This window comes from Pseudomyrmex gracilis, unplaced genomic scaffold (assembly GCF_002006095.1).
Source record: "Pseudomyrmex gracilis isolate BER0280 unplaced genomic scaffold, ASM200609v1 scaffold_22, whole genome shotgun sequence".
NCBI classification, from domain to species: domain Eukaryota; kingdom Metazoa; phylum Arthropoda; class Insecta; order Hymenoptera; family Formicidae; genus Pseudomyrmex; species Pseudomyrmex gracilis.
The window spans coordinates 87,396-110,988 of NW_018020606.1; the positions used below are offsets into that span (position 1 = coordinate 87,396).

The window sequence follows — 23,593 nt, forward strand, 5'->3', positions numbered from 1 at the left end:
GGAACTAATTTCGTGATGAGAATTCGCGAGAATTTCGTTCGAGAATAAAGAAGTCTCTTTCTCTCTTTCTCGTCTCGGCGACATCATCGAGCGTGCAGTGTGTAAAACAAGCGGGGGCCTCGCGGGTGCCACCGCAACAGCCGATCCTGAGCTAGCGCATTCCCCTTTTCCCCGCGCGGCGCTGCTAACATCGCTCGCTCGCTCGGTCGGTCGTTCTCGACTCTCTCTCCCCTCTACGCCGTTCTCTCGCTCGGCGGCCCGTTACCCTCACCCCGCAACCACGCTGCCCGCCCCGAACGCCCTCTCCCCGCGCCCGCCGCCTCACCCGTGATTCCGCCTTGCCTGCCTGCTAGCCTGTCGTCCGTCCTTACGTCCGTCCGTCCGCCGTTTGGATCTATGGTTGTGTGCGGTGGATTTCGTGACGTTAACCTGGCGGCCCTGAAAACGTCGTGTGGACCGGCCGCACCGATTTTTGTGCCGCAGCAGCGAGACACCGAATCGTCGGGTCGCGAGTGCGCGAGAACGCGAGTGTTTTTTAATCGCGGTGGCCCGCCGCCGTTGTTGCTGTCGCCGCCGCCGCCGCCACCGCCGCAGCCGTCGTCGTCGTGGTCGCCGTTGCTCGCTAACGTTGGTGCTGCTGGCGAACGGCTCTCCGCAAAGGAATACAATATATCAAGGGAATAGTTCGCCGCGGGTAAGCTTCTCGGGAAGATTCAAAAAAATGTGTGCGAGCAGGAACGACGAAACATTGTCGTTGTTCTCATCGTCATCGTCGTCGTCGTCGTCGTCGTCGTCGTCGTCGTCGTTCTCGTCGTCGTTTTTGCCGTCGTCGTCGCTGTCATCATCGTTATTATTGCCGTCGTCATCCCTGTCGTCGTCATCGCGTGATCGTCGTCGCCGTCGGTAACGTCCTCTCGTGAGCGCGCCACGCTCCGAAGAGTGCGGGAGGTATTGTTCAACATCACTCGTAACGGCTCCACCACGATGAAATTAAGCTCACGGACTTGAGAAAGAAAAACTGCTCCGACGCTCATCCAGTCGTTGTGCTTCTTTTGTCAAGTCTATCGCTCCTTCTCCGTCTCTCTTTGTCCTTGTGCTTATCTATCTCCCTCGCATTCGCTCCGTTGGCTTTCTCTCTATCTCTCTCACTCGCTCATCTCCCCTCTTTGTCTCTTTCTCTCTCTCTCTCTTTCTATCTTTTTCTCTCTTTTGCCTGCTCCGATTCTCATTCTCTCTTTTAGGCAATCACGCAAGTGTGCGTAATCTCTCATTTTCTTCTCATGCATATCCACGCATCCACGCACACACACACACACACACACACACGCAGAACGACGAACTGCAAACACGCCACGAATACATTCTCTTTCTGTCTCTTTCTCTTCCTTTTTCTCTGCCCAATTGCTTTTTTTTTTCCATCATCCATCTGTCTCTCTCGCTCCTCTATTTATCCCGCTTATTCTCTACTCATAAAAACAGCGGCTGTAAGAATTAAAAGGAAACGAGAATAAAAAAAAAATGAAGAGATTTCTTGCTACAACTATGGCATTGACGACGACGACGACGACGACGACGACAACGATAATGTGAAACGGTGCCTCACTGGGCCGCACCTGCATCCAAAAGCCCAACATCTGTACCACAGTACAGTGTCGCCGTGCAGTGCACAGTGAAATATAGTATTTTCCTAACTTCATTGCGATCTCTGGAGAACGCCGCGACGCTATGCGCCGCGTTGCCGTTGCGTCGCGTCGCACCCGCAGTATGTGACCGCGTTTGTCTCGGCCGCGCACGTATTCGTTCGTACGTTCGTTCGTTCGCATGTACGGGGTTCGCGTGTTTTTCATATTTTAATCTTTATCGTACGTGCTATTTAGTATGATTCGTTTGTTCGTTCGTCCGTTCGTTCGTTCACGTCGGTTCGTCGTGTTTATTCGCACGGTTCGCCCGTTCCTTCCGTTCGATCTCCGCCGATCGCAGCCGTCGCCGAACAATTCCGTGTTTACGATGTGCTCCGGTGGAGGTGCCGCGCGATTATACCGACCGAGTGTTTCGCTATAACGACCGTGTCTGTTCTCCTTCGCCGTGATGCATCGTTCAAGCTGGTGCCAGTGTTCCTTCGCATCCGCGGTTCCTGTTCCGTCGATCGCTCCTTCCGCGCCCTGATCTCATCTTGCGTCGATCTTGCGCGCCCGGGGACCCGGGATCGTCTACTCAAATCGTCGTGTGTGCTCTCTCCTCTCCGACGGAGTCATCGTTCCCGCCGCTCTTTTCTCTGTAGAGTGCTCTCCTCGTTCTCTTTCTCTCTACGCCAGTGACGTACTTGCGTGCGACCGACTCTCCGCAATTCTCTGTGAGCCCCGACGACGACCCCGGATGAAGATCCAGCAGTGTGAAAAAAAAAAAAAACGTTTTCTGTCTCTCTCACCAAAGTGAACACCGCGCCGCGATGTTTCGAGATGTTATAACCTCGAAAATAACGGACCTATTAATAAGGGGATAATAAGTGCGCGGCGGACGCTCTTGCGTGTGAACTTGAAGATAGCGAAGAAAGGCCAAGAGAAAGAAAGGAGAAGAAAGAGAGAGAGAGAGAGCGGAGCGGAGCGGCCGACGTTGCAGCAAATGATCGCGTACGTATATCACAAATGTTTTATTGTGCTGTTGCGTTCCCCGAAGATTCTTCGGGATCGCAACGTAGAGCAGAGAGAGAGAGAGAGAGGCGAGGCCGGAATATAAAGGGAAGTCGCGCTCCGATTCCTTTGCGAGCTGAGAAAGAGTGCCACCGTGTGTGCGTGCGTGTTCCTCCAAGATAAAGGACAAACACCTTCTCTCTTGAGAAATAAAGAAAGTTCTTTCACCGAAAAATGTGACGCGTAATAATGAAACGGATTCCCTTCCGCTTTTTTTCCTGAGAAACTCGCTTCTCTCCCGAATTCTCTGTTCTCGTGAAGATGTAGAAAATTTGACGCGACGGAAGCGTCGCCGTATGACACCCCGACGGCACGCGTTACCTCGCGATATATTGTCAAAGATATTGCACTTTACATCTTACGCTTCTTTGTATCTTTCCGACGCGAAATACCGTGAGCAGTGAATTGTTCGGAACGTGAAAGTTGTCAAAATTGTGTGCGAAAAACTTGTCCGCGCGAGATATTTCAAAACGATGACATCACCGGATTCGCAGCGATTAAAACTTGACATTTAATCTAGTCGAAACTTCTTTTTTTCTTTTTTACACCCGTTTTTTTTTCTTGTTTTTTTTTTTTTTTTTTGCGTAACAGCGTTATTTGCGCTGAATCAAGTGACAGATAAAATGTGGATTTGAATCAAATGTCGCTTCTCTCAGAAAGATACAACAATCTTGAAGTTAGATTGCACACGTGAGAGTGTTCGCGCGCGCGTGTGGATTAAAAATTTACTTGATCTCTCTCTCTCGATTTACAAATACAACACACGCTGAGAGATTGAAAACTACTACAATTTTTATTTGTGACGCGGTCTCTCTCGATATTAAACGCAACGCATATTTCCTCGATTACATTTCAAAATATTTTGACGTGTATACAACGTGTGATACGACGAAAGTGACAAGCTCTCTCTCTCCCTCTCTCACGGTGCAAACTATGTCTTGCGAGAAACGTTGTTCGCGATCGTTCAAGGCGTTTATCTCTGCGCAAGAAATATAATCTGTCGATGATGTTTGATAAACAACGCGAGTGACGCGATGAATATGAAAGCGGGTAATTAAGAAAGTGTCACGACACCAGCGGAGTTCGATTAGGCCTTGTAAGATTACATTAGTTGGATGTTTCGTCTCGTGACGCTTACAAACTGAAACAAATCCGATCGTTAAATATACGAGATCAATTAATCTTGCCCAAATCACCAGTCTGAGTCATTTGAATTGTTTTTTTTTCCGCGGCGATATTCACGTTTTAAATTTCACTCTTCGAAACTATTCGAGATCGCCAACAATTTTCAGTAGGAACCGGGAACGCGCGCGTTTCAGTGAGTTTTTTTTTTTTTTGGTGATTAGAGTTCTGCCAAGTTTTCAGCTTCGATTTTTCGTCGAACGCGGAGCTGTAATGAAATTTTTTTTCTGTCAATGGCGACGCGCTGAATCGCGGATTGATAAATCCGTTGCGATTACCACTGCTACGGAATTGATAGATCGTTTTTATGATTTTCTCGGAACGATAATTTTAAAAACGCTGATGTTTGGCGCCCATACGCGATACCGCGAAGATACGTCGTACACGAGTACGCGACTCGCTCGCATCGACGACGCGTCACTTTTTACGACACTGATCCCTCCGATTGCGTTGATTCCTTGCGAATCATGTTCGTTACGCGGTTCGCGGAGTTATCAATCATTCGTTTATTTCGACCTGTACTTCATTACTCGGTGGATCGAAAGTGAAAGTGGCACGAGTCGAGCACTCGGTCCGAGCCGATCGCACGCAGAACAAAACTCCCGAAGTACAAAACAAATTACAAGTGGCTCTTTCTCTACATACTCGTTGAAGAATTAACACGCTATTTGCTCTCGATCCGACATGTTTAGCTGTTTGTAAAAAATTTATCGCGTTCCATCGCGGCGTAGAAGAATGATCTTGGTGATGCGAATCTCTGTGCGTTCCGCATCTTTTGTTTTTCTAGGTTTTTTTCGTTTGCACTTATCTTTACGGTTTTTCGCTCTTCTTTATTTTTTCAAAATCACGATATTTTAGGGCACTTTGAAGCACGGAAAGTGTAATATGATCCATTCAAACGACAGGACTTTTATATGTGTTTTACAAATAAAAACATTTTAGTGCTCTTTTCCACGTTTGTTTATCGCCAGCCTCGGCGCGTTTCTTTTTTACCTCGTCCGCGCTAGCGAAAACTAAAATCGATGAATAAAGATCGGTTCGTCGGCTACGGTGAAAAGAGAGAACGCGAAACGTGGAGAAAGTATTATATATACATTACGTGCTTGCGCGCGAACGAAAAACCTTCGACGAGTTATTTTGACATAGTCTTACCGTATAAGATATATGCGGTTTAATCGTTGCTTAATTAGGTTCAGTGTCGCAGAAAGTGACGGTTCTCGTCGAAGACGACACGTCAGCACGCACGTTGAATCTTGCGACCGCAATCGCGTTTTGTTGCAAACTTGAGAGTGTAATTCTCGAAACTACGCGACGACAGTTTCGTCGATATTTTAGTTAGCGCGCACGATAAAAATTTACCTTCCCCGCCGCGGTCAGTGTAACGAGCAAAATTTTACAACAGAAATATTATATATCTCATTGCCGCACATGGAAGTCGACATCTACTGTTGTCGAATTTCTCGTCGATAACAATCGAAAGATGAGCTTAGTTTCTTTTATCTCGAACGCGTGTTGCGTTCTTTTTAAAAATTAAGACAGAAGCATCTTGGTTTTTTACATTTAATGTTCAACGAATATGTTTCATCTTTTTTTTTTTTTTTTTGATGTTATAAAGTTAGTGCAGAGAGAGCTAATACTGTTTGCGTTCGGTTTTTAGCATTAAAGGTATTTGTGATTTCATAATTCGTGTTATAATTAATTACATAAATATGAAAAATGCAATTTAATCGGGATATAATCGAGAAACAAAATTCCACTGGATTTGCGAGTTTTCCGAGTAATTGAAAATGGTAAAACACTCACTCGCGTAACAAATTGCGTCTCTCTATGTGTGTGTGTGTCTGTGAGAGAGAGAGAGGGCGGGAGAGAGAAACGTATTCAAAATTGATTCATTATACGAAAATGTCTACACCCATTGTCTGATTCGATCTTACATAATGCTGTCCTCGATGTAATTACGCAAAAATCGGTTGTCTACACGAGCAATTGGCGTATTTTTTTTTTCCAAAAAAAAAATCCTTTGCACCTTTTGCTCGAAGTTTCTCGGCAATCAAAACGCTTTTGGTGCGTTAATACGTATACGCAGGTGTTCACATGCGACAATAATCATCTCGATAAATAACGTCGTGAAGTTAGAAATTTCGATGGTATTGCTTTTTTAAATGCCTCGTTCTCGCAAGTAATACTAATGGACGTCTCGACATTGAAACGAACGACATTCTACTCGCAGTTTGGCCTTTAACGTTCGCGCTAGGCCGAGAGAAAGTGCCGCGACATTTGATACACCCTGTATACGTTGGCCAGCTCGAAACGACCTTACGAGATGGCCGCCGCTGCCGCCGAGCGCGAAACATTCTCGGTCTCTGAAGTTTGTGCTCTCTTTCTCTATCTCTTTCTCTTTCTGTATGAGAAAAACTCAAATTTCACAATATTTCTCGAACATATCTCGAGCATTCTATTTTTCAACATTAGGATCTATTCTAAATATTTCTAAATATATTACTGCTGTAAACATATATTAAGAATCTGATATTTGATGCTTTCGCGCGGTGTGTTGTATTAACATACAAAGATGTTTTTCGGGTTTGAACCGCGTTAGTGTCATTTTTGTACCAACGTTTTGTGAAGATTTCAGCTCATTTAATCAGGGTTTAAGGAGCAACCTGATACTCAGTATGTTTACGAAAAAATGTTCACGAAACGTTCACGAAACGTCGGTATAAAAAAATGACATTAACGCGGTTCAAACCCGAAAAACATCTTTGTATGTTAATATATTAAGAATGTTCTTCATATATGATAAAAAAGATTACAGTTGTATAATCAGAAGCAAAATATTATATAATCGAAACAAAATTATTCTTTAAGCAATAAACGGGAAAATGTTACATAACGAATAATATTTAAAAATAAGTCACTATTTGCTAGAGTTATTTTTTCGCAATTTTTAACATTCAAATGCGCTCTATATTTACGAGATAAAATTTCAAGTGTCTTTTTTTGTATAAATATTGAAACTACGTTGATTAGTCCGTACGTAAACTTATTCACATCTGTGACATACGTAGAGCTTTATTACGCAGTGTTTAAGAGATTTTATATATATTTTATAACGTGTTAATTTTTTTTTGCTTGTTTGAATTTTTTACTTGAAAAATATTAATTTTTGAATATACACACCGCGTGACTATATTTAAAAACTGTCAATGACTCACAGTTTTTGAAAATATGTTTGTTCTTTATTCAGAAAACAAAATTGCGCTTCATAAATAAACATGTAAGATATAGAGAAAATATAGAGAAAAAAAAAGAAATTTCGCGTTTCCCGATATCGTTAAAATAACTTGAACCGTTTAATTTTGCGAGCACACGCCCACCGTTATATAAGTGTGCGACGATCGAGTACCTTATCGGTTATCTGTCGGATATTTGTTACAAAAAACCAGCGCGTGCAACTGTTGATCTTACCTGGAAAGTGAGCTATTTGATTGAAAGTTTTTCTTTTTTGATCGTATTGATGCGTAAAAAAATTGTTTATCACGTTGCTCGTGCGTGTAGAATGGAACTTCGCGTAATACGTAGATAAACAAATATCGGGGTTTTAAAATTATTCCCACATCTTGTACAAAATATTAATTCGGATAAAAAGATATGTGCTTGTGTATAAACTAACTTGAATAATAATATCCATCATAGTACGTTTCTTTCAAAGAATCTCGCGCGTCGGTAAAATATCCCGAAATACTCGAATCTTCTATCGAACATGTCGCCAATCTCGTGCGAAAACGTTCGTTCACCATACACGGACTCTATCGGAAGCCAAAGTGTATTTCGTAAGGTTTCTCGTGCTCGGCTCGTTACCGGAGAACCACCGCGTGAGCGAGCCATCACTTTTATCGTACGTATAAATTCCGTATAATATACATATTTCCCTCTTTTTCTTTCTTTCTCTTTCCCTCTCTTTTTCATTCTTTTGTCTCTTGCGCCACAACCAGTCTTTCGATAGGAAAACGATTACGTAATTCCGTGTGTGCGTGTGTATGTATGTATGTGTCTCATAATGACACGTCTCTGTCACTCCGCGTCCGCCCTTTTCTATCGCGAAAGCACGAACGCGGCGAGAACTCGTCCCTCGCCCTCGTTCGCACGCGTTTCCGGTCAGGGACAGAAACCGTTATAATTTCGGTGACTTCCAATCTGCGATGTTGCAGATAAGGCAAAATTGACCTTGCGTCAATCGCTGCGGTTCCACATTGTCCATATTGGAACATCGAGAAACGAACGGCGAAATTATATCGAATATTGTTTCTCTCCGTAACCAACCAGAGTGAAAAGAGAATAGCGCGCTCTTCCGCACATTTTCATTTTGTGAATAATAATCGAAACAAAATGGAGTCTCGAAATACACGGAAATGTTATTTAACATAGATGAAATCTTTTCAATGGAATTATTTGTGTGAGAAATTTAAGTGAGCTTTTTTTTTACTCCCAAAAGTTCTCTCCGTGTTGGCAATAGCGAAGAAACAACGCGTAAAAGTGTAAAAAATATACAAAAATATACGAATCCAGAATTACAACGCTTTCTGGAACATATCGATAAACATTTTATCGTGCGCAAGTGGCACGAAATAAAACTCGACACGTTTTGGGGGAAATTAACAAATGTTCTACATTCTTGACTGATTCTAGACCAAGAATCTCGAAAGGGTTAAAGCTACGCGTGTCACGAAAACTGAGCGACCAAGTCACCAGCGGTGTTCTTTCCGACGTTGTCGGATCTGCTCGCTTCTGTTTGCCACGAAAGCCGACAACGCTGCGCGTTGTGCTCCGAAAGCATTATAGCGTTTCTAACACCGCGATTTTCGCGATATACCGAGTCATTTGTGTATAATTCAACGAGGAAAAAAAAAATAAAATAAAATATACATCCATCAATAAAATTATACTTTAAAAAATATATTTGCGCGATCGATAATTTTTTGTAGATATTTTTAGCGACGGATAAGGAAAAAATGTATTATACGCAATATTTCAGCATATGGCAATTAGTATGTGTTTCCACGTTACGTGTATATTTCATTTATTTTTTATTGAACAGTGTGTGATTTTGTGGTTTCTTAGCGTACGTGACGTTAAAGATTTCTCAAATTTATGTGAAATTTCTGCTGAACTATACTTGTATAAGGTGACATCGCGGATTTGGTAGTGTAATTTGATATTTTCGCCGAAGAGAAAGGCGACCGCGCTGCTACGCTTCGAGACATCGCGCGGCTCGGTTTGCGTAGAACTCGTCATCGATCACGTCGAACTCGTTACCTCGCCGACGCGACGACGTTACTTTATTCTCTCTGTGACGGACTGGCCATTAGTGATTTCCTGTTCGCGGAAAATGCGTATATCAAAAGATATGAAGTTCTTGTTTATCAGATTTTTGCGTCGCGTCACGCGTGACTCAGATGAGAGATTTGAAAAAAAAACAAAATGCGTGCGAACGTGCGAGGATGAGAACGTTGCGCTCTGATGTCGACAAATAATCCGGGGCGCCTCTGTCGCAATTAGCGATAGCGCCCTGACTAACTTCGCGATTGTACAAACATGTATATATACACACATAGTTTTTGCGAATATACGTGCACATCTCGCGTCTTTTGCAAATAACGCAAAACAGATGAATCATCAAATTGCTCGCGGTCATTTCTCCCCTCCGTACCTGTACGTTTTTTCTCGACTAAGCGAAATTTCGACATGTTGTTTTGACGCAACGCACGTCCCGATCGCGAAGTCGAAGTAAAAATTTATCACCGATAAAATACGAGCACGCTTGTTACGCTCAGACCTGACCTCAGTCTCACGATTATTAATGTTCTTCGTGAACCTTGCGCTTATGGATTTCCATTTTAAAGCGCTCTCTCATCCTCCCTTCGATTTTAATTTCCTGCCAAATGGCTCGAGAGTGTCTAATTTAAAAAATTTAACGCTCGAGAAGCACATAATTTTGCAATAAATTGCAGGAGTTCGTTCGGTAAGATGTGGCTGAGACTCGATGGAGGTCACACTTCGAAGTTTCGAGAGATACGGAAAATTCCGAAAAATTCCCGTTGAAACAAACGAGGAGGATAAAGCGTTTGAAGGGAAAGACGAGCAGGTGTGTTTCTCTCGAGGGAAGAGGAAAAAAGTGAGGCTTTCCTCATCGCTCGGGAAGAGGAAGAAGGGAGAGAGGGGGAGGGGGAAGATAGCGAAGCGGCTTATCGCTCGATTCGTCGGGTTTTCTTCAAGCACTGGCTTGGCCCCGTTCCATGCACAAGAACGCTGACGTATGTACGCACGCACGCACGCACGCACGCACGCACGCACGCACGCACTCACTCAATCTCCAAGTCTCGTAATGCCGTGTCGATGTAGCACCACGCCACACGCACACAGTCATCGATCTGGCACGGTGTACATGTTAAATCCATTGCGAGCATGCAAGCAGAGCGTATAGATGGAAGCCGGTGAACGTCCGGCTTTGTGTGAGCGAGTCCTGAAATTAATTAAAATATACAAAATAAAAAGTACTGTTGTGCGCGCGCGCGCGCGCGTACATTTAAATATTATTAAGGAAGATCTATATAGACAAAAAGTTTCGGAAAATTTGAGTTGAATAATCGACTTGGCTGTTTATTTCTGGAGGTCGCCCGGTACATATCCAGGCACCGTTAGCGACGCAGCTCTCTCTCTCTCTCTCTCTCTTCCCTTCTCTCCCTCTTCCTCCCTCCATCTGCACCACGCCAGTTCTCGACACGGTTGCTTACACCTTGACTCGGGGAGTTCCTCTCCTCGCATTGTGTCTCGGGCGCGAAAACACCCCTGAGCGAACGTCTTGGCTTCGAGCGCACCTTCACCGTCGAGGTGAAAACTCGGAAGGAAACAAGGATTCGGGACGAAATCCGTTTAAAATTAAACGAAGAATCTAATAAGGTTTATTTATTGTGGACTCTGCGCGAAAGGTCACATTTATTTTCGCAGTCTTATAACTCGCAACTTATTGTTAGAAACAATAAGCCTGTGTCTCTTGAAGGTTGTCTTCTATCTACGCAGCGGAATTCAACTTCACCACCAATTCTGGTTAAGAAAATGTTGTTTTGCGCGGTTTAGACTGCACGAAATTGTTTGTTAACACGAATTAGAGCAAAACGTCGGCAAAACGGGAAGCTAGCGCACAGAATTCGTGGCGTGCCTTCATTACGGGCTCCATTTTGTTCCACCGGGAATTGAATTCTTTTGTGTCACTCGCAGACGCGCGCCACATCAGCGAGCCTATTCTGCAACTTCTTAAACCCCTTTTCATTCGCGGTGCAGTCGTATGGTTGCGCTCTGAAAATTCTAGCATCAAAAATTGACGCGGATGTAATGACTCTTTTCGAGAGACTTCCGCGTTTTTCTACCCCGTTTCCAAATTTGTTTTCTCAAAATCTTTCGATAGTCTCGTATATCTCAAAAATTAGTTTTTTAGAGTCGCATGTGTACAGAACGACACACAAAGTTCTCATTTTCTTTGATCGTTAAATTGCCCCTTCGTTATTTTCTCTGTATTACTTGATTGAAACTTCAGACGCGCGATTACATTCGAAAGTAATTTTCGAAGAAAATTTACAAACGCGTAGAAAAATGAAAGCGGTAACAATATTCGTTGCCATTTGCCGTATGGTTTTTACGGGAGCAAATCGAAGATTGATTCAGAATGTGTACCGGAAGTAGGCCTGTTCGAAAATAACACGGTCTATCGAAGTGAAGGCTATAGTTCGTTGACTTATTCAGAGCTGCTATGTCGCGTCGCGTCTGAAATCGATATCGCGCCCGATATTTCTCGCTCTCGTCGGATACCGAGTGTGATAAAGAATGCTAACGTTATTCGCAATGCGCTCGCGACACGTTCGGATTTTATTAAAAAAATAAAAAATACATAATAAAATAAAAAATGCGAAGAATGTTCATAAAAGCATGTAAAATAGCGATAAAAAAAAAACAAAATATTTTTGTTTTTTATACTGAACTTTGCATATTTTAGTGTTGCATGCAACTAACACATGTGATGATACCATATATAAGAGTAATTTTTAGTATGTAAATTGCGATATTTATTAAGAAATTAAGCATTTAGTAGAATATTATATTAACGTAATAAAGTGGGGATATAATTTTTTCAATCGAACACTCCACCTGTAAGAGCGTACCCCGTCTGACTGCAATTTTCACACGTTGCAAGAAGTTTAGATTTTATTTTATTTAGTTTTCCGAGAATTGTTCTAATATTAGAAGCTCCGCAACATCACCGTTCGAAACTTATTCGTAATGCACGCGACATTGATCGGCTCAGGGACGCGCGCGATCGCTAATGGTCTTTAGTTTTCTTTAATGAGTATTAACGTGCCGTTAGTATGTCGCAGTATGTCGTGTGTGCGATTGGATATTTATACAACATTACGTACACCGTGTGTGTTTCTCTACATCTGGTATTGCAAATCTAGAGATTGCAACATGTCGATATGGCAATTATATATAATTCTAGTTGACGGTTGTGAATGCAGACAACTCGGACAGTCGCGATCTCTTCATTGATCTCGAGAACTGATCCAAATACACATCCCGCTTGTGTTAGAGGAAATATCTGGTTTTATTCATTTCTCAATGTTACAATTTCAGTATTTCGTAGTGTATTCTTAGGATCAGCGCTCGATACTCGGCCAAGTCGCCGAGGTCCAAGTCGAACCTCGGTACGCGACGAACGCGTTGCGTTAGTCACGTGCCGAATCGACGTGACCAAATCGCGCGATAGTCGATCACACCACCTTCTCCGCGCGTCTGTATATCGCGACGCGCCCTTCGTCCCTTTCTGCGAGCTCCCTTTCTCCAGTGGCGATCGCCACTTTTTTTTTTGAATCACACGTCGAGAAGAGAGAATGACACGACCTCGTCGCGCATTCTCTCGGGTTCGTTCCGGACTCGGTTCGGTTCGACTGCTTTCGGCTCGGCTCGACTTTGAATCACGACGACCACGACGGCAGAGCTATCGACCGTTCTGGGTTTCGCGAGATAATAATAACCCCCGGTTGAAATATATTTGAGATAGAGGGGTTGGCGAGACGCGGAGCTACGTGTACTTTCTAAAAACCGCGTTTTCACGCACGCGGGCTGAAAACACGATCCGTCCGCGCGCGCGTTTTGGTTATACGCGCGCGAAGTTGGCCGTGGATCCCGATGGTTTTTTCCCCTCTTTTATGCGCCGCTCGTTAAAATACCGGCTTGTCTTTGTGTTTCGTCAAAATCCGCCAGCGGACGTGAATTAATATTGCAGGACGCATCAACAGAGAGCGTACGGAGATGGGATCGTATTTTCGTATCGAGTTATTATTTTTCTACTCGCACGGTCTCTGGTCGTTCTTTCCCTCTCTCTGAAAATAAGTACGCAGTTTGGTTTGAAAAATTGACCATTTGTAAAATTAACACAATAGAGATCACAATTTTACTGTCCTTGTAAGTAAAACAACAGTAATGTTGAAATAGTGAAGAATATATTTTAATTTTATTATTAAAAATTACAGGAGGTTATAATTAAGATTTGAAATAAAAGAAGTGAGAAGAAGAAAACTGAGATGCTTCTTTTAACATCAACATTTTTTATATCTCAGCCAGTATATTCTCGTTATTTTTAACGCGGCATTTACGAAGGAAGGTCTTGATATAAAACGCATATTAACGCATATTAACGTTCGCTTTATTGTTTAAAATTTTTCAAATTTGAATCAATTTTCTATTTATTGATATCACACAAAATCTCACATAAAGTTGTAAATAATTCTTCGTTTCCGACTTCTGTCGCGAATTATACCCGCTGGTCCGAAAAGCGAGCTTTATGCCTTTAAACTTTAACAATGCCCGTTGAGAGTCTTAAAAGAAGAAAGAGAAGACGAGAGTCGCGCGAAGGCGGGGCGTTGCACCAACTTCGGTTCCGCCACGCTGCTGGAAACGGCGTGGCGGCGGTGGCGCGGCAACGAAGACACAGCCACAAGAGCATCGTTTATTTTGACTTGGCGCATCAGCAAGCGCCGGTCGAACGTTGTCTGTCGTCCGTATGCAATTGCCGGGGGAGGGAGGAAAGTGTATACATATATAGGGTGGTCCGTTTTATACCTTGTGCCTCTCAACCGGCGAGAGAAATGATTGTACAATATCTGAGAAGAAACAAGAGTCGAAAGGATACACGACACACACAAAACAATTTTTATATCCTCAGATTTCTGTTCGACAAAAGTTGACTTTACATGTCGGAAAATCAATGAAATCGGAAAATTGTATATTTTTATTGTAAGAAAAAGAAAAACACTCACAAATATAACATCTCCTCGCGCGAATACGTTGAAGACTATATCGTTGGACAAAGGATTAATAATGGAGCGAACTGGAGAGAGTTGTACGCCGGTTTTACGAATGTCAAATTATGCGCGGTTAAAATTGAATGTCAGTCGGCTGTGGGTCCGGAATACGTAGAGTCGCGAAGGTAGAATATCGCTGTCATATCCGAGACGTAACAAGATTCGGAAGCTCGCGGAATGAATAATTGCTAGCCGTGTGTCGGGAGTCATCGCGCGAGGTCACCAACCAACCGAGAGAGAGAGAGAGAAAGAGAACTTGGTGCGACCGACCGACCGACGCTGATTTACAGTGGTTTGAATCAGGTAACATTGTACATATGTATGTATGTGTGTGTGTGTGTGTGCGTATATGCAGAGCAAAGTACGCAAGCGGAACGGCCCTTTCGGTTTTTATAACCTCTAGCAGGTGGGGCGTTTTAATCGATAACGGCGAAGTGCGCGCGGCGGCGGCGGCGGCAGCGGCAAAAATCGTCCGTTCCGGGTTTAAAGTAGTGCAAGAGCGCGTCCCGCTTTTTTCCCCCTTCTGTTCTCTCCCTCCCTCCTCTTGCACGCCCGCGCTGCAACGCGCGAGAACGGTACCTTTAATTTTTTTTCTACGGTCGCTTTCCCCGCGAGATTCGTCGAGTTGTCGTCGTCGTCGTCGTCGTGTCTTTCTAACTAATGTTGCGCGAACCTCATCGTACTTTGAGAAAGTCGATACTATTAAGCACGACCGACGACGTCGCCTTCGTTGTCGTCGTCTTCAAGCGGAGCGTAAACTCGCTTCGCGCGCGCGTGCGATAGACGCGCGCGATGCTGCATGTAACGCGCGCGCTCTCGCTGTAACGATCCAAAAATATCCTTTGACACGGCGTTTCTGAACTTTCTCTCCGCAGCCGCACTGTTTTATACAACGCAACCGTGGCTAAAAATATCTAATCCCGAACGCACTCACGCGGGGGAGAGAGTGCGCGAACCGGTATAACATCATCTTATTGTACGCGTGATTATAGGTGACATTCGTGGCATTTATACGCGATTGTTTCCAAGGATCGAGAAATAATTCATTAGATTCCGTCCGATATTCGCGGTCGATGTAAAATCCCCTTAGCAGTTTGCGCTCGCAGAATGTAATATTGCGCAATCATTCGCAACATGTTACCGTTGTGTATCGATTGCCGGTTTCGAATATTTCCGGAATTTGCGAAATATCGTCTATCTGTTGCGCGAGATGTTTCTCTCCTAATGAAATATCTTCTGACAATTTTCGTTTTCTGCAAAAGAAAGAATGCAGGGGGGGATTTTTGGGGGGTTTATTTTACATCGATCTTTGAATTTTATTGTGCGGATCGTCTTTCTTCGTTATTGTTATAAAAATTAACAATTTCCAAAATAAGGACGTTAATTGAACACGAAACATTCAATTAGTTGAGTTTTTCATTTTTCTCATCGCTGTTTATAACGCGCACAGTTGGTTGTTAAAACGTGCGACACGGCGAACAAAGACGAGAGGCGCGTTTGGATTCTCTCGTGAATCGGAAAATTGTGTAACTGAAAACAAGAGTGCGGGAGTAGAGACGATGGAGATTTAAAGAGGGAAAATTCACGATATATGAGCGCGCGCGCGCGGTTCATTGTTGTGTTTTAGCGAAGCTGCGCTTTCCCGGACTGTGCGATATGAAATCGTCTCTACTTTCGCCGTCACCATCCGTGCGCGCTCGCGCGATAATCGATAACGGACCGAAAAAAAGAAGAATAGTTAGGCGAAAGTGTACAATTGCGCGATGAGCGCGAAAATAAAATTTGATAAGCGAAGCTGATATGTTGTCGTTGTCGAGAAGAAGCAAAATAAGATTGAGCAAGCCCCGGTTAGTGCTGTGGCACACTCTTACGAAATCCGCCAACGCGACCGAGCCGCGCGCGCGCGCGCGCGCGTGCTTCGCTTCGCCGCCGAAAAGTCAAGGCTTTTGTCAAGGATGCGGTGAAACGTACAGTCGGCGTCGGAATGCCTGGGATATCTTCGTAGTAAAGTTCACAACTTCCACGGATCTTTACGAAAAGAAACTTTCGCGTATGAAACCGAGCTGATAGTAACTCGGTGAATTACCCCGTTAATGTTGCTAATCGGGATCATCGAAGAGTCAAGTTTTTTTTTCCTCGAGTCTTTGTTAGAGGATTTTTTGACGATGACGATAAAATGACGATTGTACGTATGTGAGATATATAATAATTACAACTTTGATACACCTTTTAGGTAGTCGAAAGTTTAGGTAATTCGCTATTTTATCTTTGTTTGTTAAAAAAGACAAAATCACAAATTTCAAAGTGCAACGTGATTTTACAAATGTACAAATGATACAAGTTTATTCATCTGCGCGTGTTCGATTCTGAATAGGATGGACTCCGGTCTCTTCACAGAGCCCGAGCGTACACGGGGTCCTATAGATCCCGCTGGTCGAGTCGGAAATACGCGACCGCCGGCTCTAACCTGCCTCGTCGCCGTCAGAGGAAACGAGTTCGCTGTGCAGCAGCGAGAAGTAGAACTCGCATGTGTGTGTGTGCGTGTTGTTTGTGCAAAGAGAGAGTCGCAGCGATGTGGAGTACTCTTTGCCGGGTCTCTCGGGCGCAGAAACGAAGGAGAATGGAAGAAGAAGAGAGAGAGAGAGAGAGAGAGTGAGAGAGGGGGGGGAAGAACGATTACTGGGTGGGAGAGAAGGTGGTAAAGGGGGAAGTAAAGGGGGGTTACATGGTCTATGGGTGGGGTGGAGGAGATGCGAGGCGCAGCGCGTCAGTGGTGAATGAGCGAAGCTAGAAGCGCGGGTGGAGGGGTGTGGATACGGCGGCTGTGAGCGGATAAGGGAAAGAAGATGACGAAGAGGGAGAGGGGAAGAGAGTACGGGATCGGAAGATATATCTTGGACTCCATGATGTAAGGAGACAAGGGGTGTGCGCATATGCGTGTTTACGTTAGCCGGCCAATAAGATGTCCTCCAGTCCAGCTGCGTCACTGCGAAAGAGTCTCTTCGCGCTTCGGCTATGTGCGCACACGCACACGCGCGAAAAAGGCTTCTATATATCTTACTACTACTTGGTGTTAAAGCGCGTCACGTATTGTGGAAGTTATCGATACCTTGGCTCCGATAGACTCATAGTTTAACTTTGATCGTATTTAAATAGATAAGTAGGCAGTTAATCGCACACACACACACACACAGAGTTGAAGAGATATTACACCTGTATAATCCGAATTTACGTAATATTTACTCATAGTATTTCTTTGTAATAATTTTTTATGGTAAGTACACACAGAAAAGATAGTGGGCAGCAAGATGACAAAAACGTGAACATTACGTCACGAGAATAAATTAAAGATTGAAATGTGATTGAAAAGAATACTTTATTACAACGCGCACATACATATGTATATTAAATTATTTTCTTTCTTAATATTCAGGTATATAAACCCTTGCGGTTTACTAAACAAAATGAGATCTTGAATCTCATGAATAAATTGAAGAAGAACTTCACAATTTCTAAAATAACGTTAAAATATCGAAATGAAATTTTTGGGGGATATTGTCTGCTATACGTGTTTTTGCTGTGTATAAATTACATTTAAATAAATACACACACACACACACAGACAAAAAATTTGCTCTTGTAAGATGTTTTCTACCGTGCTGATGTTTTCAATGCGAACGCGAAAGTTGCGCGAAAAGCCCGAGTCTTGCGTCACATTGTTCTTTGCCACCTGAATAAGTTAAGCGGCGTCAAGCATTATGGGAGAGAGATGATGTGTAGAGCCGGTGGCGCGTTGCTCGCGAAGTGGGGGGAGGTTTGGACACGTAAGGTACCTTAAAAGAAACATCTTCAAGGTAAACGACCAAGTTTACTATTAATCGTGCGTACACGTATTCGCGCGCTATATCCATCCGCTGCGCGATGACTCAGCTTCCATCGAGCCACAACGGGCCATAATGATATAAAACGTGTGATTAGATTTCAAGAAAACTTTCAACACGCACGTTCGCGACATTAACGACAGTTATTTGAGCGAATGTTTGTTCCTCGATATCGCGCGCGCGTGCGCGCGCGCGTAAGATGTTTCCCATCTACGTACATATCATCCGTGTAATCGTGTAACGAGTTCCTCGATTAATTTCCAGTCGATCTTTTTGTATTTTCCCCTCGCGCGAAATTTCCATTCGCTTGGCGAATTTTTTAAAAATAGCAATTGCGCTCCAAAAAAAACATTATTATTTTAATAATTATTGAAGTTATTTATTATTTTAATCAAATTTCTGTTAAAACTGATATTTGATGCTGTTCCCGTTAAAACGTTCGATGTTTTTTCCGAGACATTTAGTAATACCGTTGAAACACGATGTTATCTCGATTTTTTGGGAGATGGTATATTTTTAATTTCGGAGCAGTGTGTTAGTTGTATAATCAAACGCAGACGTTTTCGCGAGCCATTTCAAACATCCAAGCCGGACGCTTTTTGTTTTTCGCACGGTAACGAGAGAATCGATCGCTATTTGAGAAACTATAAGCTGACACAGCTGATATTTTACCGTTTTTGCTATTGTCGCGCATTCAACCAGACCGAGGAGAAGAATCGATCCCGGAGTTGTTTCGTTTCCTCCTTCGAAGCACCGGGGACGCAGTGTCAGACACGTGTCAGATGCTTTCTCTTTTATTCCAGCACTGCGTGAAGATCGATCGTTTTTATTGCATGCTTGGTATCTCGATATAATTGCCATATCGCGAATTTTTAGAGAAATATGGACTATATTTATTGTTTTCTCTACGCGCGCGCGCGCTCTAGGTGTTGTAACGAACGCATAGAGAACTGCGGATTTGCAAATTGCAATTTGTTTGTGGCAAAAAAAGCCAAAAACGCGAGAAATTCACGTTAAAAACACTGGTTTTTTTTGTTGCGATATATAGCTTAATAAATCTCGCAATTAAATAAGTGTACGAAATATCGAGTTCTGTTATATGTACGTGTGTGTGTGTGTGTGTAAATAAGTGTATGTTTTTAATGATATACATTTATGTTTGTATATATAATTTTAAAATATGAACATTTACGTATATTGAAATATTATATTTATTACTCGCTCACGTGCACACACACTATCTCACATTATTTCTACAAAGTTTTTTATCGATATCCTTTTTTTGTGTCGTAACGTATGTCACGTCTATACGTTATTGTTGTTTGCGAGTTTACAAACATACAGCAACGGGTCAATAAACGATGCAAAACGTAATTTCTTTTCACCACGTACGCCGTCTGATATTTTCAGACTTCCATCCCGAATAATGAGTATTCTATGTGCAACAATAAACGAATCGATGTTACAAGAAAGAAAGAGAGAGAAGAGAAAACACACAATGTTGCGTTCTCCCTCTCTCTCTCTCTTTCTCTCTACTTTTTTATTATATCAATTTCCATTCGATCGCTCATTTGCATGTTAATTTATCCTTACGCAAGGATTGGCGTATGTACATCGAAATACACGAGGTATAATTGCCATCGATTACGCAGAAAATAGAGATCAAAACACAGAATAATTCTGTGGAGTTGCAAGTGTTTCGTGTTATCGCGTGACCGCGGCTATCGTGCGAGCCAGGCCAACGTAATGCAACGTAATTAGTTTTCACAAGTATTCGCCGCTCAAGAGAAAGAAGAAACTAGCGGACTGATTAGCCAATATGTTCCTCTCGTGATATCGCGATTGTCTGGAACAAAGGGAACCTTATTTTCCGCGCCCGCTCTCCGCAAATTCGCATTACAGTATATTGAAACTGTAAGGATTAAACTTTTTGTTACAGACTAACGCATATAAGATTTCTCTCTTCGTTTATTTTTAAGGAAAGTTATTAATTTCGAGATTTTCTTAAGAGATAAAATTTAATTTGGGAAACTCTCTCGTACGTATCTTCAATTTGACACGTATTACACGGCAAAATCTTTTAATTCCGAATCGAAGTGCTCGCGCAGCGCCTTTTTTTAACATCTCATTACTAACACACAAACGCAAAAAGAGAAAAGGTTAAAGGTCGTGATATTGGAAATAACTTCAAGAAGATCGCGCGCTATATTTGAATAAAAATGTCAATCCTGGGAGGATGAGAAACACCGCATTTTCGCTTTTCATCTCGCGCGCAATTGTGTTGTTAGTCGATTATTTAATTAAGTTGATAGGCGTTGTTGAGACACGTTCTAACGAGACACGCGTTATATTTTGTTACAGGAGGTGAGGCGGGATCGGAAAAGGAGAGGATCTTTCTCGGGCACCCCGGGTCGACACTCGACGCCTTTGGATGGGAACAACGGCGGGAAGAAGCGAACAAGGAAGCGGCTGCACGCGGAGGGTATTGAAGGAAGCGCGTCTGGCCGCGTAAAAAAGGATCGGCGGGAATAAAGGAGGGAGGGAAGAGAAAAGAGAGATACCATTCGTCGTGATCTTCCCGTCGGATGTGTGTGTATGCGTGTATGTATGTGTTTGTGTGCGTGCGTACGCGCGTGGTCACATGATTGAGGATGTTTTCTTTCTCGCAAAAAAAAAAAACGCTCGATCTTTAATCGTTTCGCGATTTTCTCTCACGAATATATATATATATATATACATATATATATCGGGGTTTTTTCTCTTCACACTCGTCTGTTCTCGCGTATGAAACTGAATAGTATCGTGTAATAATAATAAAATGAGTCACATGCATACACATACAAGAAGTCTAAGAAGACACAAAAAACAAGATAAAAGATGAACGGAATTAAAACGTTTCCACGGTTAATTTTCCAGCTCTTTTTGCGATTAAGTAACGAGTGATTCGAAATCACGAGTTTTATTCAACGAGTTCTATCGAGTTTTAAATACATACATACGTATTGCAACGCGAGTGTTTCTATTTTCCGGGTAAAACCGCTTGATCGACGATTACAGTCGTAATCGTCCTTATTATTCGTCAATCACGATTGCAATTTGGTCTCTCAATGATCGTAATCCTCGAGATCTCGATAATTTATGCCGCAACTCCACCGGTTTAGTTTGCCGATATACGGTCGCGCTTTGCTCGCCAAGGATGGAAACGCGACGGAGGTGACGCGACGTGTACGATAGGCGCGCGCGATTCCGCGTCGTGGGAACGATAACGAGCCTTGCCGCGGCGCGCGCGGTGGCAACGGGGACGATATTAATAACGGACGATGACGAGTCGCAGGTGGAACACGGAGCGCAGGAGAGGCGAGCGCGGGTCAATGAGGAAATTCTCGGGCGCGAGGTGCGCGCCTACCTTGATCACCGTCGAGGGGAAGGAGAACGAGATCGGTCGCGTGTGTGTATGTGAGAGAAGTAGGAGTGACAGAGGCGGGATGGCAGGTTGCGGTGGGGATGAATCGCGAGCGGGAACACACACCGAGTGAAACGAAACAACAAAACTGGCGAGGCGTATACCGCGGGTCGAGAAATATGCGGAGACTTCAGCACGCGCAGCGCCGAGCACAACTGAACCGGAAGTCGAACGCCCGGACACCGCGATTCGCCTAATCGCGCGCGTCGGTCGTAGGCTGTGATAGGGTCAGTCGGCTAAAGCGACCGTTCCGAAGGCGGCGACGTGTCTCGCCCGATTATCTCGAGGTCGGTCGAGTAGGAAGGTTACGGAACCGGGATGTTGTTAGTCCTTGACTCGCTTTCGTCAATTTACTCGTCTACAGAATTTTTTTTCTTATTCAAATCGGGAGGCGCATTGAAAAAAAACGATTCAAGCTTGCACAAAGAGACATATGTATTGTGGAACAAAACACAGAATATTAATAATGCCTTTATTGTGGTAGTGGTCAAGTGTGAAAAACAACACGGAATTTAGAATTTTATATCAATAATCTGGAAAAAAAAGAACTGAGGAACGTTTATAGATTTTTTAATTCTTTTCTGATTTTATAATATTTCACGTACATTTTGCGGTTTTGTAGAACTCGTTCGATTAAATCTCTAAAATTAAAATCGGTGGTTAACCCTAAATCGAAGACCTTTGCGACAAAGAGCAAGGAGGATATCGTTCCTCACGTATGCACGTTTATACATATATTGGCACATATTGCTTCGGTGTATTAATAGCGTCGTGTGTCTTCTCAATTCGAGCGAACACGTGTCCGCGCGTTTGTATTATAATGACGTGTATGCGCGCGAACGACTGTCGCTCGGTGCAACGTACTTCGATTAAACAACGAGGCGTGTCGTCGTGATTATTTCGCTTGTTTCGCCGTAAAACGGAAAACGACGCGACGACTCGGCCACTCGATTCGAAATACACTCTCGGGAATTGCGCAACCCCGAGGCTAGGTATACTAACCTAGGTGTATTACTCGGTACCCTTCGTAATTAGAGTTTGGCGCCCGTGGCCAGGATCTAAATTTGCCTCCTCACCACTCCTAAACTTATTCCAAACAAAAATAAACATGATATAACAATGTAAATAGTGGCGGAATACACAGAGAATTCAATCGTTTACAAAATACGAAAATATAAAAAGAGATAACTACGTAAATGCATTGTGTAAATAAATAAATAAAACATTAGAATATATATATATATATACATATTATTACTGCAGATGTGTGTATATATATACATCACTCTAAAATTAATATTATAGATCGTCAAAATGCAGTAGGCATTTTAATCGTCCTTGAAAACAAAAAGAGATACACATGATTCATCATTCGCGTTCGGATCGCGTTCGGTTGCGTGAAGTTGGCCGCGTATCTCATGCGCGCGCGCGCGGTCGTGGATTCGCGTGAAGTTAGTCGCTCGCGTTCTCCAGTCGAATAATGGCGTTTCGTCGTTGCCAGTACGGCGCGCGTCAACTCGACGTGATTCCTTACAATCCTCCGTCCTTTCTGCAGAGATCGCAGCGGAAGCGGCGACACAAAGAAGAGGCGGCGAAAGAAGAGGAAAAAGAGACGGGAGTTTCGACGGTTCTACGAGCAATGTCTACGCATGTGTACGGTGCCGCGTGACAGTGCACGTGGACGCGTGTGATAGTGCCGCGGTGCAAGTGCGACAAGCGAAAGAAGACGCACAAGAGAAGGAAAACAACGAAGAGCGGGGGTAAACAAACGAAGTGCGACAAAGGAAGAGAACAGGAAAGAAGACGACGCGCGGTGCGGTGCCAAGCAAAACGAAACGGAGAAAAGATAGCGGCGACGAAAAAGACGCGACGATTGCCGTCCGCGCGAGCGTGCGCGCGCGCGCGCCGGACGTGAAGTATGCTGCGGGGTAACGTGGTGCGGATTTCACAGATCGATCGTCC

The 23,593-nt window shown here is 43.5% G+C and overlaps 1 long non-coding RNA gene across 1 annotated transcript; it reads left to right on the forward strand.

Moving 5' to 3' along the window:
* The first annotated feature begins 1,801 nt into the window (after positions 1-1,801).
* LOC109851945 lies at positions 1,802-23,423 on the forward strand. Its single transcript, XR_002249952.1, has 3 exons — positions 1,802-2,630; positions 20,530-20,769; positions 23,187-23,423. It is a non-coding gene; the product is annotated as an uncharacterized LOC109851945 (long non-coding RNA).
* Positions 23,424-23,593: the final 170 nt, after the last annotated feature.